The sequence below is a fragment of the Lithobates pipiens genome, unplaced genomic scaffold, assembly GCF_037356315.1.
Source record: "Lithobates pipiens isolate NorthernLeopardFrog02 unplaced genomic scaffold, aLitPip1_a1.2 Scaffold_1, whole genome shotgun sequence".
Classification (NCBI taxonomy): Eukaryota; Metazoa; Chordata; class Amphibia; order Anura; family Ranidae; genus Lithobates; species Lithobates pipiens.
The window spans coordinates 229,859,800-229,873,587 of record NW_027507685.1 but is presented as its reverse complement, the minus strand read 5'-3'; the positions used below and the strand labels follow the sequence as shown (position 1 = coordinate 229,873,587).

General features: G+C 43.0%; 1 long non-coding RNA gene across 1 annotated transcript in view; it reads right to left on the bottom strand.

The window, feature by feature from the left end:
• LOC143984169 (uncharacterized) overlaps positions 1–12,299 on the bottom strand; it is a 193,954-nt gene extending 181,655 nt beyond the window's left edge. The window contains exons 1-3 of the long non-coding RNA XR_013274714.1: positions 12,181–12,299; positions 10,584–10,613; positions 8,227–8,917 (exon numbers count right to left, since the gene is read on the bottom strand). This is a non-coding gene — a long non-coding RNA (uncharacterized LOC143984169). The remainder of the gene's footprint in view (positions 1–8,226; positions 8,918–10,583; positions 10,614–12,180) is intronic.
• Between the last annotated feature and the right edge of the window lie 1,489 nt (positions 12,300–13,788).

Sequence of the window (13,788 nt, the reverse complement as noted above, 5' to 3'; positions counted from 1 at the left end):
CAGTCATTGCAAGCATGCATCCAAGCGTAGATTTCTTGCAATCGTTGCAGGCACGCATCCAAACATAGACTTCTTGCAATCATTGCAAGCACACATTCAGGCATAGACCTCTGGCAAATCATTGCTAGCACGCATTCGAGCATAAGACCTCTTGCAATCATTGCGAGCAGATGTCCAGGCACAAACTTGTTACAATCATTGCTAGCAGGCAGTTCCGGCTGGCTCAATAGATTGCTTTGGGAAAAACCTGGATACCTTCCTAAATGTACATTGTAACGGGGTACTTATTTTATAGGTAAAGTTGATCCAGGGAAAATCCGATTGCCTCTCGGGGGATCAGGAAGGAATTTTTTCCCTGCTGTAGCAAATTGGGCCATGCTCTGCTGGGGTTTTTTGCCTTCCTCTGGATCAGCTGTGGGTGTAGAATTGGGTGTGTCGGGTTGTGCGATATTTATTTGTTTGATTTGTGGTTAGGACTGGATGGACTTCTGTCTTTTCCGACCTGGCTACCCATGTATCTTACCATAACTTCTTGCAATCGTTGCAGGCACGCATCCTGGCATAACTCCTTGAAATCGTTGCAGGCACGCATCCTGGCATAACTTCTTGCAATCATTGCACACACGCATCCTAGCATAACATCTTGCAATCATGGCAAGCACGCATCCTGGTGTAACTCCTTGCAATCGTTGCAGGCACGCATCCTAGCATAACATCTTGCAATCGTTGCAAGCACGCATCTTGGCATAACATCTTGCAATCGTTGCAAGCACGCATCTTGGCATAACATCTTGCAATCGTTGCAAGCACGCACCCAAACACATGTTCAAGCACAACTCCTGCAGTTTTCGCAAAGCACATGCGATAACACGAATTTCTCACAGTCACTATGAACACATTTCCAGTGACAAACTCCCACGCAATTGTCGCAAGCACACGTTTAAACACTACTTTTGCAATCGTGCCAAGGCTCGCGACTTAGCATAACGTCTTGCAATCATTCTTTTGCAAGCACACATTCTCAGTGGCACACAAACTGGCTACACGTCGTTTTCAGCAGCACTTAGTTGGCCACTTGTCTCCTGTGGCTTTTCTTACAAGCCACTCACCGTTTCCTGTCTGTCGGTCTCTCCCTTAGGATAGTTGAGTTCAACTTCCATCCAGCACCTGGATCGTGTTGACACACGCAACTGGCTTCTTCCTGTAACACGCTCAGGCTATACCTAGCCAGCGCTCAGCATTTCTCATCCTTACAGGGCCCGGAGAGCCACCTGTCTTTATGGCTTATACAGCAAGATCCCCACTTCGAGGCATCCAGAGGCATCACCCATAGCCAACGGAAAACGCTCGCCCATCACAACTGCCATCTTTAGGGACATGAAATCCTCGCATATTCTCCAGTCTAGTCATCCAAGCGGCCATCTACCTGGCCCTTTGTGATTTTCCATGGCCTAGCCAATTTATTGTTGGTAGCACTGGCAGCCAGGTTCTACACAGACACTACTTGACGAATGTTCAAATCTGCAATACGGGCCATTCCCCAGGATCGATCTTTATGTCACGCCTCCTAGTCCTCCTCTCACGGACACAGGACCCTTCTTAGATCCTTAATTTGGATGCCATGGCAATAGCAGACCTGTCAATGTCGGAAGGTTCCTTACTGCATGGATTGATGTATCGGTGTTTAGACCGTCTACGATGCCCCTGTCGCCCCTGGTAGTGACAGATGCCACAGCCTACACAGGCTTCGCGGAAATTTTTGGCCACCACTGGTTTACAGGACCATGGCATCAGGGATACTCCTAAAACCCCGGTTTACCTGGACTTCCTCCCTCTTCAGGCTATACCCGGTCATGACAGCCTCTCGTATCTGGGGTCATGTCAGGACAGGACAGGCTGTGGCTTTCACCACCGACAACTGGGCCGAGGCTCATCTTGTTATTGAAGCCAGGTCTGGACCGCTCTCGGTTGTGTCCTTCCTGCGCAGACCGCTGCAGTTAGCCCGGTGGCACCAGTTTAATGTCCATTGTATGTTCATTCCAGGCCTTCAGCAATCCCGCAGGCCAAGTTCTGCATAGTCGTTACTTGGCTCGCTACCAACTTCATTTCATCCTCCTCCTTGCAGTGTCTAAAACCCAGAAATCTGACTCCAGGATGGACGTCCATTTCTATAGAGAAGCAGGGCTTGGTATCAAGTAACCGTACTTGACTACCTACTGTCACTCCTACCGGAACGCGTAGACTCTAGTTCCCTATTGCTTTCGTGCCAACACTTGTGTACCTGCCAGTTTCCCAAACACATGGGGTTCTTCTACACAGCCTACACCTCGTCCCCGGTCCATACCGTGGACACTCTTTAGTATTTGAGCACCCTTGGCAGCATGTTGGCGTGGGTCCCAAGTCACGTCATTGAAAGACTAAGCAGTTGGGACCCTGCCTACCTCGCCCGGTACATTCCCAATCCTCGGGTGGAAATGGCACAAGCGTTCACCAAACTCGCTCAACTAATTAAGCTAAAACTAATAAAACTGCACCCCTACCTGAATGTTTTGCCCCCTTATTTTGGTATACCGACCATCAGACCAGGGCACACTTCAGGTCCATTTCATGTGGTTAATCTTATGGTAGAGGCTACTTGATCATATCCGTATCGGCCATAGGGCTTTGACCATAAGTAAGAAGGCCAGTGTGGTGGCCTGAATTTATGGGAGGAGCCCGGAGGGTATTTAACCAGCCCGCTCGCCTGTGGTCTTTGTCGGTTTCCGGTGCGCGGCACCCACCCTCCCTTCCCCTTTTCAGGGCATTTCTCAAATTCATTTCTCTTCACATACATTAATTTCTAATCTAGGGTATGCCCCCTTATTTTGGTATACCGACCATCAGACCAGGGCACACTTCAGGTCCATTTCATGTGGTTAATCTTATGGTAGAGGCTACTTGATCATATCCGTATCGGCCATAGGGCTTTGACCATAAATATATATATATATATATATATATATATATATATTACTTGTAAAGAAGTGTCAAAAAAGGTTTAGGCATGAAGGGGTTAATAATATCAGCTCCCAGCTTGAAACAATGGGAAAAAAGTGAGGAATCTTCATAGTGTAAGACTTTTCTTTTTAATAAAAAATAAAAAAAACACATTTACCCAAAAACTTACATTATCTGTGCTCTGTCTTTAGGATCAGCCTCATGGGGTGACAGTCTGCTCCCCCACAGCCTCTCGTTTGTTCTCTTCCTGTGGTCAGGCTAGGGAATTTTTTGCGCCCAGGAATTGCTATTAGGCCACTAGGACTACATGTCCCATGATGCTTTGCAGCGGCTGGAGGCTCTGATGGGCTCCCTCCCTCTACCAATGAGGAAGCAGGGGAGGGAACAGAGTGGGCGGACGCTCACACAGGCTGCAGTCTTCGGAGGAGGAGAGGAGAGGAGGGAGGTAATCCCCCACACGAACTGACAGGTCAGGTTGGCTCTCACTCCACTGTCAGTGGATTAGTGTGAGCGCGACCGATGGGAGGTGCGGGAACAGAGCAGCCTCCACTACATAAGTGAGTGCCTCTTGAGTTTCCGTGCCCCTCCCTCTGCCTCAGCTGGCAGCCCCTGCCCTGACCCGAAAAAAAAAAAAATCGTGAGCAGTGGCCGCCGGCCATTATGTGTATATTGTTAGGGCAGCCTAGGGGGAAATTGCCACCCTGCCCCCTGGCCCAGCCCGCCCCTGAGAGGAGGGGGGGTGTCTTCAAGTGTCAGTGTTATAGTCTCGTGCTGCAGCTCAGCTGGCAGAGGAGTGCAGCAGTAGGCGAGCCAGGCCTGTAGTAAGGAGATGCGAGCAGAGCGGGGGAAGTCAACAGTGCCCGGCCGGGACTGTGCTGCGCCGCCTCCTGTCAGTGTGCGGATGAGCTAGGCTGTGTACATATTGGAGGAAGGCCGGCCATCGGCATAAGCAACTCTTGGGGAACCCATGACTTTGCCCCTCTTGGCACCCACCTTGGCTGCCTTATGCTGGCGCCAGCCTTGGGTCTAAGGCACTCAAGTCGCCAAAAGTAGTGCAGAAACTTATTTTTTTTTTTTGCTGACTTGGGTTGCAGCAATTAAGATGGCACCCATTGAAATGAATGTGTTTTGACTTGTCATGTGACTTTCTGTGTCGCAGTTGTGGTAGTGTGAACCAGGACTAAGGCCTCACAGCTGAAGACCAGGAGGCAAGTTTCTTTGGCCATCTGGTTACCTTGTATCTATGCATAATTCAGGGCTTGACAAATTAGCTTTGAATCTAAAAGGCAATTTAAAAAAAAGTTGAGACAATTTTTTTTTTTTTTTTTTTTTTTTTAATGTTTGCCTACTAGTTACTTTCACCCCCTTCCTGCTCATGCCAATTTTCAGCTTTCAACACTCACACTTTGAATGACAATTGTGTGGTCATGCAACACTGTACCCAAATTACATTTTTATCATTTTTTGAGACATATAGAGCTTTTTTTTCTGGTGGTATTTAATCACCGCTAGGGTCTTTATTTTTCTCTAAATACATGAAGAAAAACAGAAAAAAAATTTTGAATTTTTTTTTTTCTTAAAGTGGTTGTATAGGTTTGTTTTAAAAAATAAAAAATAAACATTTTATACTTACCTCCACTGTGCAGTTCGTTTTGCACAGAGTGGCCCCAATCCTGCTCTTCTGGGGTCCCACAGTGGCTGTCTCAGCTCCTCCCTGCCAAAGCTAATCCCCTTTCGGAAGCTCTTTTCCAAGAGGGTTAGCTTGCAGGCACGCTCCCATGTCTCGGTCCTGCCCCCCCCGGCGGCTACATAATTTGGATTTGATTGACAGCAGTGCGAGCCAATGGCTGCGCTGCTATCAATCTATCTATTGAAGAGGCGAGAAGCCCGGGCCGAGAAGCTAGCACGTTCTCACCGCGGGTCTTTTGAGGGCTCAGGTAAGTAAACCAGGGGGCTGGGGGCCTGTAACGATCAAATGTTTTTTCACCTTAATGCATAGGATGCATTACGGTGAAAAAAAAAAAAACAGAAGGTTTACAACCCCTTTAATTTGATTTAAAGTAATTTTTTTCTAATGTGCAGTGATAAGGCAGCATTGGTGGCCCCTGATAGGTGACTACATGGCTGTCCAGGGGGTAGCGGGCATTCAGGCTGCCCAAACCCAACTCGGAGCCTGTCCAGGGGGGAACTGGAAGATGGGCAGGGAGTCTTCCTGGAGAGCCCGATCTAGACCCCCACCCAGTGGAAGGGAGGAGAGAGCTGCACAGGGGATACTACCTGCCAGGGACTGTGCTCTGCTCCTCCCCTGCCCCTCCTACTACTTTACTGCCCCACATCTGCCATAACCCACCCTTCACAGTCCTGTCCCTATCCTCCATAAAACACGCCCTCACAGCGCTGTCCCTTCACATCAACCAACAATGTTGCTCCCGACTATTATACAACAGATGTTAGTTAGCAGAGATATTTTAACTATTTTAGAACTCAAGACAAATTGAAAAAAGTAAACAGAGTCACCTCAGAGGGGCAAGCCAATTTTATTGATAATTTAAATCTTAGTTACATACCAAAATTCTATTATTTATTGCCTTAATGTCCATAGAGTAAGTACAGTCTTATTACCAACATGCCATTCATTCTCTCACGTGCCTCATATCTGTATCTGATCATTTCAGGTCTCTGTCTGGTGATTGGGACAATGATGTTTCTTTTAAGTGCTAGATCATTTATTCAATATATAACTGGGGAATTAGACCCCCATAATCTGATACATCACCATTCCAGTCCACTGAATCACCCAACAACCTCAAATGCGTCTCAGGAGGTTTGGGATCAATTTTTCTGCACCCCCAACTGATGTGAAGTTTATAGGGATATCATTCTTTGTTTTTATTTTATAATATCAGGAACATGGAGATAATGCTAATAAACCTCCTGCAGCTGGGAAGCCAGACAGAGCCAATGGAATTTCTGAGAAAAAACATTTAGGGACTATTCACAGTACAGATTATGTTCACACAACATATTACAGTGCATTACAGTCCACTGCCTTAAGACAGCCCATTTATTTTGAAAGTACTGGTAGTGCAGTTTGAATCAAAAATTGGACATGCAGTTTTTTTTTTTAAGAAAAATTTTGCAACACATCCCATGTCCATTGTAATGTGCTGCAGTGCTTTGTCCTCTACTGTGCAGAGCTTTCAAAACAAATGTCACCACAAAACACTGCAGTGCATGCGTTGCACTAAACAATCTGTTTGTATATATTCTACATACAAGCCATAAATACACTTATCAATACCTTTTCTTAGCAACATTAAAATAAATGATCTACTCTGTATGCACCTATGATCGTTTTGTCACATTTTCTATGTAATATAATGTGTGTATTTTTTTTTTTTTTTTTTAAGTAAAATTGTATTCCAAGTGTATTTGGGCACCATCATAATCTCAAACTCTACTTCCCTTATATCCATTCTATTGAAATAAAAAACATACTGACAGTTTCCATCCAGAATCAAGTCATCAGCGGTCTCTTCTTGTATTCCTCTAGAATAGTCTGAGGTCACTCATTTATAATATACCTGCTTTGATATTGTAACATCAGCGGGTCCATAATGTGGGTTGTGGACTGTAAAGTAGAATGTGCAATTTGTTTCATTCCGAATGTGTTTTTTGGCGAAATTTGACACATTTGTTAATTCGGAAATATTCAAATTAACGAAAACCCATTAAATTCGAAAATAAGAACTAAAATCCGAAAACACAAATTTGAAAATCTGAAATAACTAATACTAACTACTAAATTATAGGTATTGGAATTTACTTTCAAATTGGCTGTTAGTGAACGTAACAAACACTAATTTATCCAAAGTTATGAATTACTATTATGAATTTGTTACATTCCATTTGTTTAGATACGGCGTTCGTTATTTCAGATAATTCGTAACTTCGGATAAATTCATATTCATCACTTTCACTAACAGCCAAATTTGATAGGAAATTCCAATACCTATTATTTAATAGTTATTACTGCGGAAATTGTGAATTTTCGTTCTTATTTTCGAATTTTCGCAATTCCGTTTTTTTTTTTCAAAATAACGATTTTCGATCTTAACAAATGACCCAGAAAAAAACAAAAAAGAATGAAACGAAAACAAACATTTTTCAGCAGTGTACATGTCTACTGTATAGGCATTTTCAGACAGGTGATGAACAGCGTTCGGGGTTCTATAGATTGCTTTTGTTCTCTTCAACATACAAAGTCTATGGGTCTGCAAAACTTGCTTGAAGAAGATCAGGAGGTCAATTGCAGATCGAATGTACCTGTCAGTAAATTCTGAATGATCTCATACGTGTCTCACACTAATGCAATCAACACAAGTCCAAAGCCCAATGACACAGGCCCTAAGGCAAACACAGCTCAGTGCTCAGCATTTTCTGACAAGCTTCTTCCGCTCTATGATGGCTGGAGCGCTTTATATACACACACTGAGGAGTTCAGTCCATTATGGATATTGGTCTGTACGGCAAAGAACTCCTCTGAATGAATGGAAAGGAAATGCCAATGTTGATCTGACCTTAGCGGATTGCAGATGACAACACCATTCATAGTAAAGATAAGGGAAGCCTGTTGGAAACATTCTGACATACATGGAAAGGGCAGCGGGAGAGCCGTGTCTATCTGGCACAATGGGGTCATCATCCATCTGAAGAAGCCCAGCAGTTATTTCCAGAATATGATGGTGGTGTCCATGATGATATGAGATGTTAAATGTTGGTATGGTATAATGTATTTTTTTTTTTACAAATCAAATTATCAATTACAAATAAAATAAAACCAACAAAATTAAAAACCTTCACCTTATTGCAAATATGTAAAAGTTATTTAAAAAAAACAAAGCAAAAAAAAAGCATAATAATGATGTATAATATAATTGCTGTATAAATCCTATTCCTACAGAAAACCTGTCATAGAATATGGTACATTGTGCTTATGGCCTCATTAGCCGTGTATCAGGATATCAATGTTCTTCTGACAAATGTACAGAGAAAATTTCCCCCCCAATAATAAAGGAAAAGGCGGCTCACTATACATGGCTGGCAATAAACAGAACCTGTGAAGATGGAGATATGAGAGATGCCAGATTGTATTTTTTTTTTTCGGAGTGCAAGTTCTGGGGCTGTCATCCTGGTCCTTGAATCCACCACACACACACACACACACACACACACACACACACACACACACACACACACACACTTCCCTGACCTGACACAAGCACACAGAAGGGAATTGTGACAGCATGTCTGTTCCAGGTCACAGATTCATGATGTACTCAAGTCAAGATCATTAACATAGAAAGGAGTCTATGCCCATAAAACAGGTCAGAAATGGGATCTCTCATGACTCTATCCTCATGAGTTTACAGGGGTCCAATATATGCTTCCCCTCATTACTCAGATATTACTGCAGAGCCTGGGAAGTCAGATGCAGAGTACTGAATAAGATGATGGTACTATTCAGAAATCCTCAGCACTGAAGTATAGACAGCACTGATCAAATCAGTTAAATCTGTATATGAATATTTATTATATCACAGACCTTTATAGGGGTGACATGGTCAGCCATGATGATTTTATTAATATGGGGAAAATACTTCTCTCAATCTTCATACATTCGGTGTACCACTCTGGTTTTACATTCAAATGTATTCTTTTATATACACCAGTGGATTAGAATACATGACAGGTTCTCTTTAAATTACATGGCATTAGATATATTAATAAATGTAGACAGAAGCAAGTGCAATAGGCTGAATCTGAATGGAAAGAAAAGCCTCTCCTCCTCTTCCTGTGATGTCCTCCATCCTGTACATTCAGGCTCTCGGGTTGGAGGAGTCAGAATTGGCATCTGAAGCTGTAAAAGAAAGTGGAGCAGTTTAGTCTGTATGGAGATCATGGTAAATGATGATTATCATATAACACTATATTTAAATCAAGAAAAAACAATCAGCGCTCACATGTATAATCCAAAACAAACTAATTGCTGAACACCTAAAGGAGCAATACAAAAAACACCTTAATAACACATCAATTAATATAAATGGTGCAGCGCAAAATACAAGAGTCCACACGTATTGGTCATATATGACAACAGAAGAGCATGTAGAGCGGGGACACCACGTGGAAAGACCGCTAATGGCTTGTATGTGACACTCCTTCCACCAGTAGGAATAAACTCTTACCAGCTCTGATGGACCTCTGAATTCTCAGATGGTCAAATGCGCGTCTTCACACTCTCGGTGTGCAGGAGTCTTTATTTCCACATGCGAATGGAGCAGTTGTCCGAATCGTTTGATCACATGCAGCCGACTCCAGAAAAAACCCAATGGATTCACTCCAGATGTAAGTAAGTAGGTATATATGAACAGAAAAGTCCAGGAACAACTCCAACGAAAGAAAAAAAATAAATATAGAAAAAAAAACGATCTAAGTGTAGCAATAAACAGATCGCTTTATTAAAATATTCATTTAAAAAATAAAGAGAATTAAGAAGTTTTTATATAACACAAGAAAATCTTTCAGTTTCAAAGTCCACAGTTCTGTGAATGAATTGCTGTCAATACTGCTTTACACCACAAGATGCCAGTGCTGTTTGTTTTTGCTTTACACATTGATTTCATTCTAAGTGTATCTTGTGCTGTAAATGGCTCAGCTTTTGTCTCGATATGCTTATTGCCCTCTACTGGCATCTTGTGGTGTAAAGCAGTATTGACAGCAATTCACTGCTATTCAGTAATTCATTCACAGAACTGTGGACTTTGAAACTGAAAGATTTTTTTTATTTTTTTGTGTTATATAAAAATTGATTAATTCTCTTTATTTTTTTAAATTAATATTTTAATAAAGCGATCTGTTTATTGCTACACTTAGAAAAAAAAAAATATAGAAAAAAAAAACACGATCTTTCGTTGGAGTTGTTCCTGGACTTTTCTGTTCATATATACCTACCTACTTACATCTGGAGTGAATCCATTGGGTTTTTTCTGGATTCGGCTGCATGTGAGCAATCGATTCAGACAACTGCTCCATTCGCATGTGGAAATAAAGACTCCTGCACACCGAGAGTGTGAAGACGCACATTTGACCATCTGAGAATTCAGAGGTCCATCAGAGCTGGTAAGAGTTTATTCCTACTGGTGGAAGGAGTGTCACATACAAGCAATTAGCGGTCTTTCCACGTGGTGTCCCCGCTCTACATGCTCTTCTGTTGTCACATATGACCAATACGTGTGGACTCTTGTATTTTGCGCTGCACCATTTATATGAATTGATATAATACTATATAAAGTACAGAGAGAGAACATCCTTCTGACACACTTTTTATTACAGAGAAAAGTCTGTACAGAGAGACACTATTGGGGATCTCCTCAGTTATTTCCATCTGTATCATATAATGTAGGTAATGATAATAAAGTTACTTGTATCATAGAATAAGATGATCTGCAAGACGTCTCACCTCCCCACATATTCTACACACTGTACACTACAACACAGAGAACAGGACATGATGGGATACTTACTACTGGTGGTCTTGTAGCCTTCTCCCCTCTCTGAAATATATAAATTATTGTGTTAGAAACAGGAAAGTAGTAAATAAAAGTTCATCACAATCTGTCAGCCAATATCCAAACTCAGAAATTTTAGGCTAGAAACATCCCCAGATGGAGTATAACCCATCAGAAAAGACCCAAAACAGACTAATATAATTATAAATGGCAATAAAAAAAAAGTTGAAGAACGGATCCCTACTTTCTATAAATGACACTATGGATGCTGATAAAATAAGAGACAATATCATTAGAGAATACTGGAGGAAGCCATTGCTGCAATCTCCCTTTGAGAATGCTCATTCCCTGGCTGTCTTGCTAATGTTTGGCTTCAGTGCTGTCTGAGTTGGAGACACAGAACAGATACAGTTAGTTATGGAATTGGACACTTTTCTGGCATTCATTTACAGCATGCTCGTTCCAGGTCTGTGACCCCCCAACACCCCCTGCTAGTCTGTGGTTCTTGATGATACAGATAGCAGCGCTGCTATTAAGACATCAGTGCCTCTCCCTGCCCAATGTACCGAGTACAGGGTGTCATAATGATGCCCCTCAAAAGCCGTCCCATGACCCTCTGCATTCACAGTATGTCCTCAGTCTCCCAGGTTGAATAAATGTGATTTCACCTGGAATACTGAGTGGGACAGAACCTCTTGGCCCCTCGCTTTGGTGCTTCTGCCAAACAATGCTTCCTGCCCTCCAAACTATTCCAGCAGACTGAGAAATAATACCAGCCCTTTACCCCAATCACCGGACACAGACAAGATGTGGAGATAAAACCAAAGGAATGACTGTTTATTGAATAGACATACAGGTTTTTATGGTCAGTCACCACATGAACAATAAAACCAAATATTTACCCAAAACATCACACAATGGTTTAGATAACAAGGCAGAGCTGACGCAAGGCTAATCCCATCACATAGGAACCTCCAAAAGTCAGCCAAATTAGCCAACAGACAGAAACAATAGGAGACTCAATTATCAATGGGAATGCACACCTAGGAGGCACACAATGGGAGAGATGTGCCTAATAAACACACAAGACCTTAATAAACAGACTAGAGCCCCTGGTATCAGATTGCTTGAGCTGATTAGATTACCATCTGCTCCGAGTCTCAGTCTGAAGCAGTCAGTCCTGGTTTGGGAATAGAGATGCAAAAAATATGTCTGTGGGTCCTCCTGTCCTCTCAGTCTGTTTTGGGGAGACATGGATTTGAATCTGAAGCAAGACCACTCCATGTGTCCCAAACGCACACAGCTCCTAAGGAATGATGTTCCTTTAAAAGCCCAGGCCCATAGTCAGTAGATAGGAGGCTTGCCCCTAGTCCTCTCAGAAGCCTCTGTCCCAGTTTGGTCCATCACACTGAGGACATCTTGTGGCAGAGAAGAGGTACTGTGAGAGACAGTGGAGTGGAGGGGGCGAGTACTGGACCCAGACTTTAAGCTCAGGGGGATAGCAATGGCGGCTTCCATAATTGTCACTTTAAGCAATCAAATTATTTTGAGCTTCATCCATTCATACTGTGAAAGAAAGTAACGAGATAAAAAAATTAAATCTATCACTTACTCTTGTAGAAAAAGATTCCAACACCAAGAGCGACTGCAATGATGACAACAGCACAGGCAATTCCAATAATCATAGCAAGTGGGAGGCCATTATCAGGTTCTGAAAGAGATCCATGAGATGGTGGGAATAGTGAGTGAGAAGTTCAGGTGAAGATACTTTATAATAGAAGACATGTAATAATCAGACCTCATGTACACAGATGGGAAGAAACCATAGATATGCCCAGTGTAAAATTCTGGGTGTTTTCCCACGTAATATTCTTATAAATTTTGATGCTTCTGTGCATCACTGTGTACCCTTCATGCCCGTATGACATAATTACCGTACGCTGAACCTCTGTGTACCTGTATGCATTGTACACACATCTGTGGGTAAATGCTAATGCACAGAAGCAGGGCTCGACAAAACCCGGGAGCCAGGTCGCATTTGCGACTAGAATTAGCGACCTGGCACCTGGGGCAGCACAGCTGGGGGTATCCTGTCTCCGTGGACCCCCCAGCGTGATCTCGTCGGGCCGTTCCGCCGGTAATTGAGGCCGCGGCTTTGAGGCCTTCTGCGGTGATATGCTTCCTTCTGGAATCTGGTGCCCTCTTGTGGTGGCCGTTGGTATGACAACCAGCAATGCTAACGGAGCTTCCCCTGCCTGTTTTTTATTGCCCTGCCTATCGCCTTCCCTTTATTTAGAACCCCTAAAAATTATATATATTTATATATAACACCCTAGAGAATAAAATGGTGATGGTTGCAATACTGTCTGTCACACTGTATTTGCGCAGCGGACTTACAAGCGCACTTTTTTGGGGAAAACATTTTTATTTAATAAAAAAATAAGACAACAGTAAAGTTAGCCCAATTTTTTTCATATAGTAAAAGATAATGTTATGCCGAGTAAATTGATACCCAACATGTCACGCTTCAAAATTGCGCCCGCTCATGGAATGGCAACAAACTTTTACCCTTTAAAATCTCCATAGGCGACGTTTAAAAAAGTCTACAGGTTGCACATTTTGAGTTACAGAGGAGGTCTAGGGCTAGAATTATTGCTCTCGCTCTACCGATCGCAGCGATACCTCACATGTGTGGTTTGAACACCGCTTTCATATGCGGGCGGGACAGGGCGCGTTTAAAATTATTTTTATTTTCTTACTTTAACTTTTATTTTTTTCACTGTTCTTTTAAAAAAAATAAAAATTTGTGTCACTTTTATTCCTATTATAAGGAATGTAAAAATCCCTTATAATAGAAAAAAGCATGACAGGTCCTCTTAACCACTTGCCGACCGCCTAACGCCGATGTACGTCGGCAGAATGGCACGGGCAGGCATAAGCACGTACATGTACGTGATTTGCCTCCCGCGGGTCGGGGGCCCGATCGGGCCCCCGCCCGGTGCCTGCGGCGGTCGGTTTTCGTTCGGGAGCGATCCCGGACGAGGGGACGGCCATTCATTCATGGCCACCCCCTCGCGATCGCTCCCGACGAATGAAAATCCCCCGTGACATCACTTCCTCTCCTGTAATGTAAACACAGGAGAGGAAGTGATGTATTCTCTCCTCGTGTCGGTCTTTTTCGTTCCGGCACCGAGGAGAGCGGATCGGTGAGTTGCACCTA